Here is a 16,521-nt window from a genome sequence, read left to right as displayed (position 1 = left end):
GGAGGAGAAACAGCTTTCTGTTTCTTGTACATCAAAATAGTGGTTGTCCTTAAAATCACAAGGTTACATGACTCGTGACCCTGCCACCAGACAGAGTTTAAAAAAAAAAAAAAAGCCTTTTCTTGGTTGATGCGACTCTTCTCGAATTCATGTTCAGTGACATCATGTTGGCTGCTGGAAACCAGCCATGGGGGGAGAATTTGGCCAATGCTACAGATCAGAGGCTTTTCCCTCACACCACTGAGGTTATTTTTATTGCTGTCTGTGTTGAAACCATCCTAATCAGGTTGGGGGGGGGGGGACAGGGAGAAAGAGAGAAGGAGAGAGAGAGAGAGAGAGAAGTCTTGATAGGTGGCCTGGTGCTATTCATGTGTTGTAATTTAGAGATGGCTTTTTCAAAAAGTGTGCTCCCTGAAACGAATTCTGAAAAATCCTTTCAAAGTTGAATTCTCCGTGGTTTATTAATCTTCTCGAAAACAAAACAACCCAATACCAGAGGGAACTCCTACGTGGGAAAGAAATGCTAGCTGGTAAAGCACAAAAGGTTCAGATAAGGAAGTGGGAGAGGGAAGGAGCTGTCTCGGGGGGGTGTTCTGGCTCTCTGCCTTCTGGGACCCCCAGCCTCTGGTGGGGGGCACGGTGGGGAGGAGACCCACAGCCTCGTCACTTAAACTACAGATGCCCAAATGCGTTTAAAAGAAGCTCAGTAAATAACACATCATGCCCCATGCTCACGGAGAATGTACCAGGCAGGGTCCCAGGGGCCATGCGGGTGGAGAATAGTGTGCCTGCTTCATGACTGACACAAGGCAAGGGAAGAACACTGTTGCTTCTGCTAATTGGCTGAGCTCGATTCTTCTGCGCTGGGACAGCGTGGGCCCCCCCACCAAGCACAGAGCCACAGAAAAGAACCATTGCTTCCTGCAGACCACTGGGTCCCTGCAAAGAGGGAAGAGCTGAGCCCGCAGGCAGGCCGGTGCCTTCTCCCCAACTTTGATCTAACAGGCGTGCCATTAAGCTCTTCTTAGAGAGACAGTAGGGACAGGAAGAGGGTGTTACTTTAATGGAGGATCCCTCTCTATGAGTCGACACATGAGAAGTGGGGCATAAATGTCCCCCCACCTCCAGTGTCCACTGGGAGGAAATACGTTATGAGCCCTACGAGCACAGGTTCTGGAGAAAGAGAGAGAGACCCGGGTTCAAATCCTGCTCCCTGACTTCCTCTTTATTGGCCACATGTGGGTTGCACAGGCTCTCTGGGCCTCAGTTTCCCCAGCTGGTTATAACGCATACCGCCTTGGGATGAGACCGGGGTAACCCAGCTAGTGGTGGAGGCGGTTTGTTCAGGGAAGGCCTCACCCTTGTCCAAAGGAGAGGTTGCAGACCACACTTTAAGTCTGAATCCGGGGTCACGAATCCCGGGACAAACCAGGGAACAACTAGCAAGCAGTATTGTTTTCTGTGGGGCCCACAGGCTTTGAGTTGGAGGATGTTACATTCTCTCCAGGATCTGCATGTCATCGATGCCCGATTTGAGGAGAAGGTGGAGATTCAGCAAGGCGGATTGTTCTAGAGCCTCACGTCCTGCCTATGGAACCCTCCTACGGCTCTGCACCGAGCCCGCAGACAACTGAGACTTCGTTCCTTGGAGCTCATTGGGGTCAAATGTAATTATTTTTTAAACGTTAACGTTATGGACCTGACTTACCCCCACATGATTTCAAGCTGGAGAAATATGGGCTCCCGGTGCCACTTACGCATGTGTGACTGTGGGCGTGTCGCCCTGTCTGAGGCCGGATGTTCGCTCCGTAACCCGGGACGGTGGCCTCTCCTGCAGGGGCCAGAGGGTCCCTTGAGCAGGCGTGTGGGAAAGCGATGGACACCTGCACCAGGAGGTAGGAAGCACTTCTCTGTCCCTTCTGTTCCCCCCCGTCAGGTCACGCCTGGCCCCTTACGTGTAGTTGAAGTCCTCAAAGAGTGTTTCAATCGAGCACTTCTCTCACCTTAGTCTGCAGACCAGTCTGTAGAGCCCATGTGTTGATCTTCCGACGACAGGCAAAGCGTTGCTACGGTAAATTTCATCAAGTGCTGGAACCACTCTGACCCCAGGCATGGTGTGCAAATAGTTGTCTGTCGTATCCCTACAGGAAAAAACAAAAAACAAAAACCACCTTTAGCTACATTTGTAGAGACCACTGACAGGTATTAAGCATCAGGGTAGCGGAGGGGCGCGTGGGTGGCTCAGTCGGTTAAGCGTCTGACTTCCTCTACGGTCGTGATCTCGCGGTTTGGGCGTTCGAGCCCCACGTCGGGCTCTGGGCTGACAGCTCAGAGCCCGGAGCCTGCTTCGGATTTTGTGTCTGGTCCCGTTCTTTGCACATCACAGGGTGTAGGTTATAGAAGATGATGATCTTATTATAAAATATTGATAAAACACCCCCCCCCCAGGGGTGATAGAGACGATTGTTACCGTATCTGCCCAGGGTTAAAGCCTGTGACTCAGTGAGCTCTGAGGCCCGTTCTGTGGGATGGATTCAGCCCTGCATTTTAATGCTATGCTTGCGGAGACAAGTGCCTGCCATACAGGAAGAATAAAACTGTCCTACAGCCATTCATATCATAATACACATCCGCGGTACAAAGCAATTCATCCTTTCATCATGAAGGTGATTTCCTGGGTATTATTTTCAACCGATTGTTAAAACAAGTGCCTGCTCTCTACATTAGGCTTTGGGGAAGAGGGCCGCTGCTCCGACGATCTGAACCGCGTCTGAGAACCTTCTGTGTAATTTACACATTTCAAGTTTGCTAATGGGCTCTTTATAGCAAAACTACCACAGACAGACGATCTTTCTTTGAATCTTCGTCTTGAAAGAGGCTTTGAAAGGAATACGTGAAACCCTCCACAGGTGCTACTGGAGAGAAGGTGAGGTTAATCCCCGACTACGTTAAATAGAGCGCACTTTGGAACAGTCAGATCTTAGAAACTTAATGACAGAAGCAAAGAGGATATCACATTAAAATTCAAATTTCTTTTTCCTCCAGCTCTTTTGGATTAATGCCAAGAAAATGTATATACCATACGCCAAAGAGATAGCCACGTATTTGAACAATATGACATAACAGGTCATGGAATTTCTCATTTTACCGTTTGATAGTCTCACTCTGTAAGACGCTCACGGGAACCCCGGTGGGGAATCGAGCGATGTTCTGGTTCCACAAACCTTTCCCTGCGCGGCTGCTTTGTTTAACTTTTAAATGTGGCTGTTGGGAGTTAAGAAAGCCTCCAAGACGAAAGCATCAGCAGAAACGACAGAATGGTTATTTGGCTTTTCCTCCATCGTGTGGAGCCCATCCTATCAACAGGTTTTTATGGGATCGGGAAGGGGCCTCTCGGGCGAGTAGGGGTCTGAGGCTCAGAGGGATTGGTCTGTGGTTGGAGGCAGGGCCGGCCAAGGTGGGTCCAGAGCCGCATCTGCCCCGCAGCCTGCTTTTGTGAGCGAAGGTTTGTGGGAGCTCAGCCACACCGCCCACGTGGATGCTGTATGTGGCCTCTGTCACCCCCTCACAGCCAGCTGAGTAGCTGCGGCCACCTGGAGGCTGTACGGCCCGCAAGGCCCCAGATATCGAGTCTGACCTTTTACAGAAAACGTTAGCTGACATCGGGTCTCGGCCATCAAAATTACAGGCCGAAGAAGGTATTTCCTTATCGCCCACAGAGTAGGGGACAACGTAGCAGGTGGCTCTCGATAGCATATTCCTAGAGCTTTATTGCCTTTTGCTGGTGCTAAAGAAAGGAAGGAAGCTTAGTAAAGGAGGTGTTAGATTCAGAAGACAGCATATCGCTGTAGATGCTTAATCACCGAAAGGGCTCAGGCAGCAGTTTTAGAAATGGGGATTTAAAGACACATTTGTCTGGGGAAAGAAATGCCCTTCAGAGGTTCCTTAAGAAGCGAGTTGATTGTGCTAAGAAAATTAACTTCCTTTAAATGAGTGAACTCGACTTGCTTTTCCAAGCAGGTGACTGAATCTTCTATGGTTTTATTTTCTTTCTTTTTTAAAGGGCAAGTGGTGTTTCTCTCCACAAGTTGTTAAATGTGTGCCCTTGCCTTTGGGTCACTGCCTTTCACACAGGACCAAGACTGTTCTTTTACAAATGGATTGATTTCCCTTTCTGTATGTCGTGAGTAAATGTGAGGCTATCTGTTAAACACAGAATTGAATCCTAACTTACCGCTGTTCATTTATTGATTCACTCACTATGTGTCTGACATGTGCTTATCACTCATTACATAATGTATGAAGTATCATATGCATTTATACCTTTGAGCTCACTGGTTGCTTCCTTTTTTAAAATGTAATTTATTGTCAAGTTAGCTAACAGTGTATAGTGTGCTCTTGGTTTTGGGAGTAGACTCCCATGATTCATTGCTTGGTTGGGGGGGTAGATTCCCATGATTCATCGCTTACATACAACACCCAGTGCTCATCCCAGCACGTGCCCTCCTCAGTGAATGTCCCTCAGCTGATGAATGGATAAAGAAGGTGTGGTTTGCAGATACAATGGAATACTACTTGGCAATGAGAAAGAATGAAATCCTGCCATTTGCAACAACGGGGATGGAACCGGAGGGCGTTATGCCGAGTGAAATACGTCAGTCAGAGATGGACTGATACCATGTTTTCACTCATATGTAGATCTTGAGAAACTTAACAGGAGACCATGGGGGGAGGGGGAGGGGAAAAATAGTTTCAAACAGAGAGGGAGGCAAATCATAAGAGACTCTTGAGTATAGAGAAGAAACTGAGGGTGGACGCAGGGGGTGGGGGGATGGGTGGTGCGCCTTGAGGAGGGAGCTGGTTGGGATGAGCATTTGTTGCTTCTTTTTAATCTCCTTTGCTCACTACTCCCCATCGCCCCAAATTCTTAACGTTGAAATACCCCAGGCTTCCTGTTGAAACGCTCTGTGGACTCGTCTGTCACCCACCCCTTTGATGATCTCATCCAGGTTGGCTTTAAAGCTCATTTACTGATGGCTCACACGTGCACATCTCCAGCCAGAGCCTCTCTCTTGCCCTCTAGCTCCAAAGCTGGAGCTGAAAAATGTGATGTTTAATTTTAAATATCACCCTGGCTGGGCCTTGGTGCCCAGACATGTGGTTGAACATGATTCTGGGTGCTTCTGTGAAGGTGTTTTTGGATGAGACTCCCATTTAAATTGGTAGACTTTGAGTAAAGCAGATTGCCCTCCATCATGTGGGTGGGTCGCATCCAATCAGCTGAAGGCCTGAAAAGAGTATAAGACTGACCTGCCTTGAACAAGAGAGAATTCTACAGCAGACAGCCTTCACGATGGAACTGTAGCATGGCTTTTCTCTGCGGATCTACCCTCCAGATTTTGAACTTCTCAATCTCCTTAATTTTGCAAGCCAATTCCTTAAAATAACTCCGTGTGTGTGTGTGTGTGTGTGTGTGTATGTGTGTGTGTGTCCTGTACATTCTGTTTCTCTGGAGAACCCTGACTGCTATACCAATCTCTCCCCTCAAATACCTTGTAGTCTTCCCTGACCCAATTAAGAGCAATTCTGTTCTTCTGTTTGTCCAGGTCAAAAACCCTGGAAGCATCCTTGAGTCTGTGTTTTTCTCCTATCCCACAGTTGGGCCACAAGCAAATCACTTTGGATTTACCTTTTAAAATATGCCCAGAATCTGACCCCTTCTCTTCATCTCTACAACTGCCTTGGTCCAAGCCACGTGCATCTCTCCCTTGGATCGCTGTGTCTTGTAACTGGTCTCCGTTTTCCCATCCTTCCTCCATGTGCTCTGATCTCACAGTGCACGGCGGACAAGAGTGGTTGCTACTCCCCTGAAAACCTTCCGATAATTTCCCATCTGACTCAGAATAACAGCAAATGTCCTTATGGTGGCCAGTGAGGTCTACACGTTCTGATCCTGCTTCCCTCTCAGGCCTCATCGCTCATCAACAACCCCCAGTCAAAGTGACATCTTTGCACTTTCTAGAATATTCCAGACACGGTCCTTGCCCTTCCCACTGCTGAGAATCTCCTCATCCAAAGAGCCACAGGCCTCGTTCCCTTATCTCCTTCAAGAAACTGCTCAGCGGTTACTTTTTCAGAGAGGCCTTCTCTGTCAGCCTGATTTAAAATCGTTCCCTGCCTCTGCAACTTGTATTCTGTCTCCCTTCTGTGCTTTCTGTTTCTCTATCGCATTTATCGACTTCTAATATACCACGTCATTAATTCTGTGCTTATTCTGTATGTATTTTGCATTACAATAAATATAAATATACACTAAAATACATAAAATAATAACGTAGTATTTCACAGGATATTATCTATTTCTGCTGCTCCCCTTTTGGTCCCCACCCACTGAGAAATCAACCCCATGAAGGCAGGGATTTGGTCTGTTTTGTTCATTCTAACCCATTTCCTAGGATGATAGCTAGAAAAAGTAGCTGTTTAATATATCATTGTTGGATAAATGTCTTTAATTGCCTACTGTGTGCATGGTTCTTTACTAGGGTGTTGAGATTACAAGATTATCAGATATGGCTCCCAACTTCCAATCATTTGTGACTGGGTTGTGCCACCTTACATTTTTCTAGAACACTGCAGAGGATATCCTTCTTCTATGACTATAGAGAAAGTGATCAGAGACATGTCCAGCTCTGAAGTGTCAGTATCAGGAAGAATTGGATGGCTTCAAGGAAATCCTGGAGTTCAGAGGGGGTCTAAAATAATAGGGGAAGAACCCAGGAAGGGAGATGATAATTGGCTTGTCTTCTCAAATAGAAACAACCCTAATAGACCAAAAGAGCACTCTCTAGAAAAGGGGTAGGGCCGGGCAGTGACGTAGTGGTTATCTTTGTATCTTTATCTTTTTTTGCCCTGAGCCATAGGGATTTAGCTCGTTTCCTTCCCTTCTTTCAGGACTGGTTACTTCATCGAGAGGGTCTTTCCCCACGAGACCCGATGTTCAAAGCAAGTCAGTTTTAGGACGAAAGACCTGACGGTAAGTTAAATTAAGAATGTGCCGGGTTTGCTGACTTCTGGCTGTGCTTAGAAACAGAAGGCGGGGCGCCGGGGTGGCTCAGTCGGCTGAGCGTCTGACCTTGGCTCAGGTCATGATCTCACGGCTCGTGTTCAAGCCCCGCGTCGGGCTCTGTGCTCACAGCTCAGAGCCTGGAGCCTGTCGGAGACAGAGCCTATCTCTGGAGACAGAGATTCTGTGTCTCTCTCTCTCTGCCCCTCCCCTGCTTGTGCTCTGTCTCTGTCTGGAAAATAGATAAACATAAGAAAGAAAGAAAGAAAGAAAGAAAGAAAGAAAGAAAGAAAGAAAGAAAGAAAGAAAAAAAGAAAGAAAGAAAGAAAGAAAAGGTGAAAGGGGCACTTGGGTGGCTCAGTCGATTGAACATCCAACTCCATTTTGGCTCAAGTCATGATCCCAGGATAGTGGGATCGAGCCCCTCATCAGGTTCCACACACTGAGTAAGGAGCCTGCTTAGGATTCATATTCTCTCTCTCTCTCTCTCTCTCTCTCTCTGTAATGCAATTGGTGGGGATGGAGAAGGGAGGGCTGATCCATTTGCAGTCTGGGGTATTCATGGTCACATAAGAGACATATTAAGTTCAGGGTGACTGTGGGACAACTGAGTCAGACGGTGATGACGTCTTAGCCCTGGAGCTGAGAATTTGAGGGCTTTCCCGTTAGAGGTGATGGGGCAATGGCGGGAGAAAAGGCAAGGATTCAGGGGAAAGGAGAAGTCCAGGACTAGCTTCCAGGGCTATCCAAACCTGTGCTCAGGAGGAGGAAAAGGAACCAGCAGAGAAGTCAGGCAACTGGGCAGGTGAACAGGTAGGTAAGAGTCAGGAGGGGTGTCGCGCGGTGCTGGGTTTCCAGAGGACGAGAACTGAGAAACTGGGAGGTTTGTGAAAGTGTCTAGGCTCCCTGTGGAAGAGCCAACCTCGAGAGGAGGGCTGAGGATTCTTCCTCTGAGGGTGGAGGAACATTATCATCTTGGTGTTAAGGTCCGAGATTGGCGACCGCAGGAGAGGAAGTGATCTTGTCAGGGGTGGATAGTCACCCGGTGGTGGCAGAGAGACCTGAGCCGACATCTCTAACCCCAGACAGGAGGCTCCAAGGCGCAGAGTCTGGATGTGTGATTTTTATCCTCAGCTCTTAGAAACTTAGAGCTAGGCAACCGAAGGAGGTCATAGATTTTCCTTGTAATAGCGGGGCCCCATCCTTGCAGCTGGGAGGAAATGGAAACATGAATCCTATCATCACTTGGAAGCACCAAAAATCTCTGGTGGGTGCTTCTCAGCAGATGGGGCAGTAATGTACATATTCTCACCAAAATGCAAGCTAAGAGAGTAAATTTCGTCCGCATTCTCTAACCCCACCCCCCTTCCCTTCCTTTCTCCAGCAAGCCTCCCAAAGTCCTTTGCTGGAGCGGGGAAGAATGGGCTTCGAATGCCACTCGAACACCTGAACATTTGCTCAAAAGCAGTTCACACATGATCCTGGGGGAGAAAAAAAGAGAAAGAACATATATGCATCCATCGTCTTGCTCCAACATCTCCTTTCCATGCTCCCGACGGACTGGAATTCTGTCTTATTTCATTCTTTGGATTTTGATTGGCCGGCATACCACCCCAAAGCCATCTTCTGTGGGACCCAAATGGGAGGGGGCGTTCCCTTGCCCTCCGTGCCTGCATCGAGATTAGACTCCGCGTTTTCCCACATCCTGCCGGACCCCCACATCTGGTTCCATGAATGGAGACAAGCAATGGTGACTTTTCTGATGCTCGCAAGACGTTAGAACACCAGAATGCGTTACACAAGAATCTTCCTAAAATTACCTAAATAAGTTCTCCGTCTTTTCTTCCCTCAGGGTTCTTTTCTCTTTGAGAAACCTTTTTAGGATCCATTCTGGCTCAAACTTCCTCTGGCATCACCTTTTTCCATATTCCTTTCCGTAGGAGAATAATTTAGCTGTCTCCGCTTCTGTTATTTACTGAGGCTCACCTTGCTGAGCCAACAGTGGGTGTTCCTTGTGCTGAGTCCTTTCTAGGAAGCAGAGGGTATTGTCAATATCCACTTTTATCCCCACTGTGCTTGCCGGGGGTATTGATCCTCAAAATCCCTTTAGAAGCTTCCTACTCTGGTGACAAGTCTTTGTTGCTGAACTGATGTCAGATTTTCACTCACTGTTGGTGGACAGGGGACAATAAGGCAGTTAGGAGAATATGGCCATTGTGTTCAGGTGAAAATTACACATTTTTGAGAAAAGCAGTCACAAAAGCATAGAGGATCAAGATTTCTTGCAATGGATTAAAAAAAACCAAAAAGCCAAGACATTTTATTTTTATAACTATTGGGGAAGACAGATCCGGGGCTAACGCAGGGGTATAGGGATCAGTGTTTATAAAAATGATGGGGTCTTGTTGCATTGTAGTAACATTGAGGTATGAAGTAACTCACAGGTGCAAATTCATTTATTTTTTTTTTTTTTGTATTTAATTTTAGAGAGACAGAGATAGCACGAGTGGGGGAGGGGCAGAGAGAGCGGGAGACACAGAATCCGAAGCGGGCTCCAGGCTCCGAGCGGTCAGCACAGAGCCCCAGGCGGGGCTCGAACCCACGGACCGTGAGACTATGACGCAAGCTGAGGCCGGACGGTTAATGGACTGAGCCACCCAGGTGCCCCTGCAAATGCATTTTTAAAAGCGACACAGGCCAGATGACTTCTGTAGAATACTCTCCTATGTGAAAGGGCCTGGCGGTCTGTGGGAAGCAGAGATCCCAGAGTTCAGTTTCTGGGATCCCGTCTTCCGGTGACCACGCCCACAGAACACACAAGCCTGTTGTGCCGCTCCCCGCCCCCCCCCCCCCCCCCGGCTTCGAGTGTGCACACGTGTATGTCCCAGTGTCATTTGGTCACACCCGCATCCACGCTGTGGGCGCATTTGTCCTTTCCCCATAGCCCCGGCTTGCCCTTCAAGGTTAAGACGCCACATAGTGATCGACGTGTAGAAGAAGGTCCGTTATGCCTGGGAGCGCCTCACCTCTTCAGGTGGAATCCCGAACTCTTCCGGGGATGTCAGGGTAGCAGTTTTTTAGTGGGCCGTGACATCAATTCGTTGGGTTCCAACCGCCTACAAACATCAAAGAAACTAAAATAGCAAGTATCAGAGTGTATTCCGTATACAAAGGAGGTGTGGTCTCAGGAAACTCCCGTCTGTGTACAGCGGGCCGTGTGTTTTCTCGCTGTTAGGTGTGGCTGAAAAATTTGACCAACACCGGGTGCAATACCAGTCATGTGTTTCCATAGTATGCAATAAATTTTGCCTCATTAAGTGTGAAATAGAGGGTTTTCCAGTGCACAAAAAATGACCCTGGCAAATTATGAAATCAGTTTTGGGGGATCAGAATTTAAAAAAAAACATTTTTTTTTAACATTTGTTCATTTTTGAAAGGCAGAGAGAGACAGAGGGCGAATGGGGGAGGGGCAGAGAGAGGGAGACACAGAAACAGAAGCAGGCTCCAGGCTCTGAGCTGTCAGCACAGAGCCCGACACGGGGCTTGAACTCACGGACCGCGAGATCATGACCTGAGCCAAAGTCGGCCACTTACCCGACTGAGCCACCCAGGCGCCCCTGATCAGAATTTTTTTAATGCTTTATTTTATTTTGAGAGAGAGAGAGAGAGATAGCATAAGTGGGGGAAGTGCAGAGAGCAAAGGAGAGAGAGAATCCCAAGCAGGCTCCATGCTGTCAGCGCGGGGCTCGAACTCATGAGCTGGGAGATCATGACCTGAGCCGACATCAAGAGTCCAACGCTCAACTGACTAAGCCAGCCAGGTGCCCCAAGACCAGCATTAATAAAAACAAACAGAAAGTATCAGGGTGCTTTTATGCAACTCTTGTAAGACTTTTGTTTCTATCATGCACACACATGTAAGCCTAGGAATCTACTGGAGATCCGACGTAAATTGTATTTCTTACTGTGGATCATGGTCAAATAACCTGTGAAGCCACCATTGTAGAGCATTCAGAGGAATAGACAGTTGGACTCAGAGAACAATGCTGCCTTGAGTACGGACACCATTTTATTTCTTCAGCAAGCTTCCAGAAAGACTGTTCGAAAAGGCATCGAGCGCGCAAAAGGGCTGAGACCCATTGTTGTAGACAGAAAGGGAACCTGCTGCCACTTTTCCGACTCAGCCCTCTCCCCCCAGAGTTGGTGAACGCGGAGGAAATTCCAACTGCTCTCATCACAGTGCTAGCCAATGCTGAAATAACCGATGGCCTTTTCCGGAGGTTGACGTTAAGACCGAGTTTGGGGTGCAAAAATGCTCGTTAGGGTCAGCCCTTGCCTTTGCAAGGGGGAGGGGAGGGGAGGAAGGGAAGAGAAGTCAAGTGCGTTGCAGCCCAGCAGGGGCTCTGGAAGCTCCCGTGTTGGGCAGAAATGGCAAGTCCTTTCCACCTGGTGCCCCAACTCAGTCATTGGATGCAGGTGTCCCCAGAAGGGGGTGCCCTCAGCTGGAGGTGCTGTGTGCAGCTGAGGCCAGCCACCAAGCCTGGAGGACCACACGCCACGGCAAGCCCCTGGCTGAAGGGAGTCTGAGTGGCGCACTTCCACAACCAAGGAAACCATGCGTTTTCCTGCCCAATCTTGGTTTGCTTTGATAATGACTTCAGCCAATCTGGCTCCTATTCGTTCTGCTTCTGGTTCCCTGGAATAGTCTTCTCCTAGGACAGGCCATGAGAGGTAGGAAACTTTGGACTACTCTATATTTAATTTTGGTACGACTCTTACTCTGTATGGCATACATTGACCTCCTTGTCCCGTTGGGAACCAAAAATGTAGTTGAGGAGTCTGAGACGCTTTGTCTGTACCACCATTTTTGTGTACCCAGTTAAGATCTTCAAGTTTTTGAAAGACCGTTCTGTAAATATGAATGAAACAAAATCTGGAAGCTAGTTTCTGGTAAGAGTATCTTTAAGGAATATCTGGTCATACCCTCAACTGAGTCAACTGTAAATCTTGAAGTGAGCCCAAAGTGGCAAATTTTAAGACATAAACAGATACTTAATGAAGTCAACTCCGGCTATAATGTCGGGGAAGGAAAAGGAAAAAAAAAAGACAAAATTCTGGAGAAACATTGATGAGCGGGTGCATCTAAGTGGCAAGGTATAATTAAGAATTTTTTAATGTTATTTAGTTTTTTTGAAATTAAATTCCCTTCTCATTTCACTTTCAAATGTGTTTTCAGAAATGCAGGAAGGGGAGTCTTCCTGAACCCAAAATGAATGACGGGCCCATTAAGTGATGTTGGAGGCATGCAAAAAAGTATCCACGAGTCCGAAGGAGGGAGGTGTTCACTGGGATGTTGGGAATTAGAAAGGGCATGTGACAGTTGTGAGTCTCCTTGGAAAATGGGTAACGTGGGGTTTCTCGGGCAGAGATGCAAGAAAGAGAATGTGTGAGCGAAGTCATAGAGGCAGGAAAGGGTGGGTGATACTGCAGATAGTAAATGGTCAAGTTTGGATGCGCTTAGGTAAGCACAGGAAAGGACGCACAGTAGTGAGAATCGAGGCTCCTGAAGGTCAGAGGGAATCTTCCTATGGAAGAAGCCATTGCTGGTGCTGAAAGGGCGCCAGCCTGATGACAGGTATGCCTGTAGCACATGTAAGGAGAGCCATTTGAATTATCCAAGATGAATGACTTCTGGGCCTCAAGCAATCCGGTATCAGGTGAGAAGCCTGGGCTGGGAAAAGTGACAAGGTTTTGCACCCAGGAGCCTGCTAGAATGTAAGTTCTCGGGCCTCACCTCACACCTACCTTTGGGGGGTTGGGACCCTGGACTGTTTTTAATGAGCAAGATTTCCAGGTGGTTCTGACGCATGGTGGAGTTTGAGAAGCTGTGGCTATTGAGGGAATCAGAGAGGCCCCGGGGACGGGGTAGAGGGGCCAGTCCAAGCTGGGGGCACACAGGCACATCCACTGGGCCAACCCTTGAAACAGAGTTCACATGTCATCACGTGGGCACATAACCTGGGGCCAGATGGAAGCGGGGTTTGGGACTACTGAAGACTGGGTAGAAAACCGGCAGCAAAGAGGTCAACAGGTACGTGAGAAAAGCAGGGCAGCAGAAATTCAGGAAGAGGTCAGGAAACATCCCCGAAAATGAAACCAACTATAAGGTCCAGGCGTTGGAAGTGTCAGTGTCTTTTATGTGATTCTCTAAAGTTGTATGTGATATTGAAATTAGCAAAAAAAAAAAAAAAAAAAAAAAAAAAAAAAGGGACAAGCGATGTAATTTTTTTTTTCACAGTCTTGCTGTCAGCCACGAATCTCTACAAAGACCCAAATCATCTCAGGGCGCCTGGGTGGCTCAGTCGATTGAGCGTCCGACGCTTCGGGCTCTGTGCTGACAGCTCAGAGCCTACTTGGGATCCTCTGCCTTCCTCTCTCTCTGCCCCTCCCCTGCTCGTGCTCTGCCTCTGTCTCTCAAAAAATAAAATAAAATGTGGAAAAAAAAATTCTTTTTAAAGAATCAAATCATCTTGAATCAGAGAGATCTTCCTTCCTCTCAACACTTTCCTGCACCTTTGCTGATTTAATCACACTCCCTTGCAGTCAGTTACAGGGACCGCGGCCTCCCCACTGCCCTACTCGGTGGCTTAAAAACAATAAAATGTACGTTTCTCAGGAAGTTATCTCCCGGGCGGGGCTGGGGTGCAGGGTAGCTTGCTTCTGCCTCGCTCCGCTTTTTTTGTTTTGTTTTGTTTTGTTTTAGGCTTCAGCCTTTCGAAGCTGGGGCAAAAAACCGAAGGTTCATACACGTTCCTGGCACCTGCGATGGTTAGACCCCAGGTTAGACCTGGGGGCTCCGAGGTCAGGGGCCACCCAGGCATAGCTGCCTGTGTGATCTCTGCAGCGTGGTGCCTCAGGGCTCCCGGGATAAGTGTCCCGAGAGAGACAACAGAAACCCAGCCACGGAAGTCACAGAGCATCACTCCTGTGCATTTTCTTCCTCACGAACACGTCACGGAGGCTGATCCCTCGTCTCAGAAAAAGAAATTAAATTTCACCTCCTATGGGAGGAGTGTCAAAGGATGTGCAGGTAATTTGCAAGCCATCCGTTTTCTTTTGTAGCTGCTGCTTTTTATATACTCCCACATTTTGGCATCAATGTCTTCCCTGATACGATCTTCCAACTTCCAACCTACCAGCCGACCCCTGGTTTCTGGCTTCTCTTCCCCTGTCGTTTGATACTGTTCAGCCTGCCTGTTTTATTGGTTCGGCTTTATGACCCCCCTCTCCTACTATGAAGAGTGGTTTCTGATGAGAGTATCTACAAGCGGGTGAAGGGATACATCTTGTGACATTTCCTCCCCTTGGGAACTCTCAACCGGTGAACAGTTGAGAAGCGGGGGATACGGGCAGCCATCCCACACAAGGTTCTGAAATTATCCGGAAGCTCCTGGCCCCAGAGACTTGGGCCCTGAGCCTGGAGGGTCTGGCAGGGGAAGTGGACAGGTGCAGGTCTGCAGGTACGGGCACTCCTTGCGCCGAGGCCCCTCCCCGGGCTTCCAGAAGGTGCCCATCTATCTACAGAATTGACGAATCCATCTCTGCTTGAGGTGATGGAGATGGCCGGGGTCCGGTTTATTTCACGCCAGCACAAGCTCTTACTCCTTGCACTGCAACTGTGCACAGGCGGGAACTATTGACACGAGGCACGTTTAGTGCAAAGAAAGGGACTCATTGAGTCCAGCTCTCCCGTGGTTAGCGGACAGCAGACCTCGGAGAGCCTCCTGTAAACAGAACATAAACAGCCCATTCAAATTAAGAGCTTGTTGAGAACCCACCCTCCCATAAGTGTGACTGCAGCAGCCTCAGAAAAGAAGCGAAGATTCTATTCTTTCCCTGACATTCGTGCAAGGGCCACTGTGATCTCACCACGTGGAGAGTCTACTGTATTTTAAGTTTTAGAGCCGACCTCTACAAACAGACAGTTGAACGGATACCTGTGTGTCTGACATCAAGGCAGGATCTATGCAGTGTTGGGGGGGGGGTGCGGCGCAGAGGGAGAAAAATGAATGTTTAAATGACGACACAAAAGAACGTAACCGCCTGGAATGCCGTTCCCGATCAAGATGGAGAAAAGGAATCTTTAAAGAACAGCCCGTTCTTTTTTATTGGGTGGCCCAAGCCCCGGCGCTGCTAACACAAGGCAGGACGCGTTTTCAATGGCCCATTGTGGAGGACTGGGGGTGCGGGCGGAGACTGTGCAAATGTTGTGCTCTGCCCCGTCTGTCCTGGGCCCTGGGCGACTCTGGTTTCCTACGTGGACTGGAGGCTGAAAAGTGGCTTATTCATTGATAAACAAAGCCAAGTTTGTGAGCAGGAGATGATTCTGTTCAAAACGCTAGAGAAGAGGTCAGAACCTACCAGAATTCAACTCACTGGAGACACACGCTGAGGGCTCATTCAGCTCTCCCCCAGCCCCTCCTACGCAAGTTCTCCTCATTCCCACCAGAGGTACCGACACCGATGCGGCTTGGCCAAAGGCTGGCTGCGTGGGGGTGGGGAAGAAAGAACCCAAGGCCCCAGGGAGCTGTGCTGTGAAAACCAGCCACAAAAGCTCACTGGAGAGCGAAGGACATTACACACGATTGCATGAAAGGTTTTTGATGTTAAAAATATTAGGGACCCCTCTTTGTCCCCAAAGCCACTTAATTTCTCAATACTAGGGAACCGAGTTCTTCCCTTCCTTCAGCGTCTCATCTGGAATCACAGAGGACCGGAAGGCTGCGGTGTCAGTGAGACCTTAGGCACCTGTTCTGTCCGCAGCAGGGACAGACTGGAACCTGAGATGCGTGGGGCCCAGGGCGGGGCAGGGTCCTGATGCAGAGGGAAACCGCAAGCAGCCTGGTGCGTGTAGGTGCGTGTAGGTGCGTGGCTCGCCCTCGGAGCCACTGGCAGCAAGCACGTGTCCCTTTGTCCAGTTCAGATGGGGCCAGACCTTGTCCACGCCTTTTCTCGACTGTCTTCCCGTGAGGATGGGTATAACTCAGCCCATTTGTTTGTTTGTTTGTTTGTTTTAATTTTTTTTTAACGTTTATTTATTTTTCAGACAGAGAGAGACAGAGCATGAACGGGGGAGGGTCAGAGAGAGGGAGACACAGAATCTGAAACAGGCTCCAGGCTCTGAGCAGTCAGCACAGAGCCCGATGCGGGGCTCGAACCCACGGACTGCAAGATCATGACCTGAGCTGAAGTCGGTCGCTTAACCAACTGAGCCACCCAGGCGCCCCTAACTCAGCCTATTTGAAGGGAGCTCTGCAGACGCTCCGTGTCCTTGTAAATGTGTTCTCATGACGCACGACACCCTTTCTGGATAGTGACCGAGGACCGCTCCACACCAGTTTCCAGAACTTGCCTTGGTGTGGACTCTTTTGCTGCTGAACCTCACGTCATGGATGAGA

Source organism: Acinonyx jubatus, chromosome B4 (genome assembly GCF_027475565.1).
Source record: "Acinonyx jubatus isolate Ajub_Pintada_27869175 chromosome B4, VMU_Ajub_asm_v1.0, whole genome shotgun sequence".
Classification (NCBI taxonomy): Eukaryota; Metazoa; Chordata; class Mammalia; order Carnivora; family Felidae; genus Acinonyx; species Acinonyx jubatus.
This window is presented reverse-complemented; position numbering follows the sequence as displayed.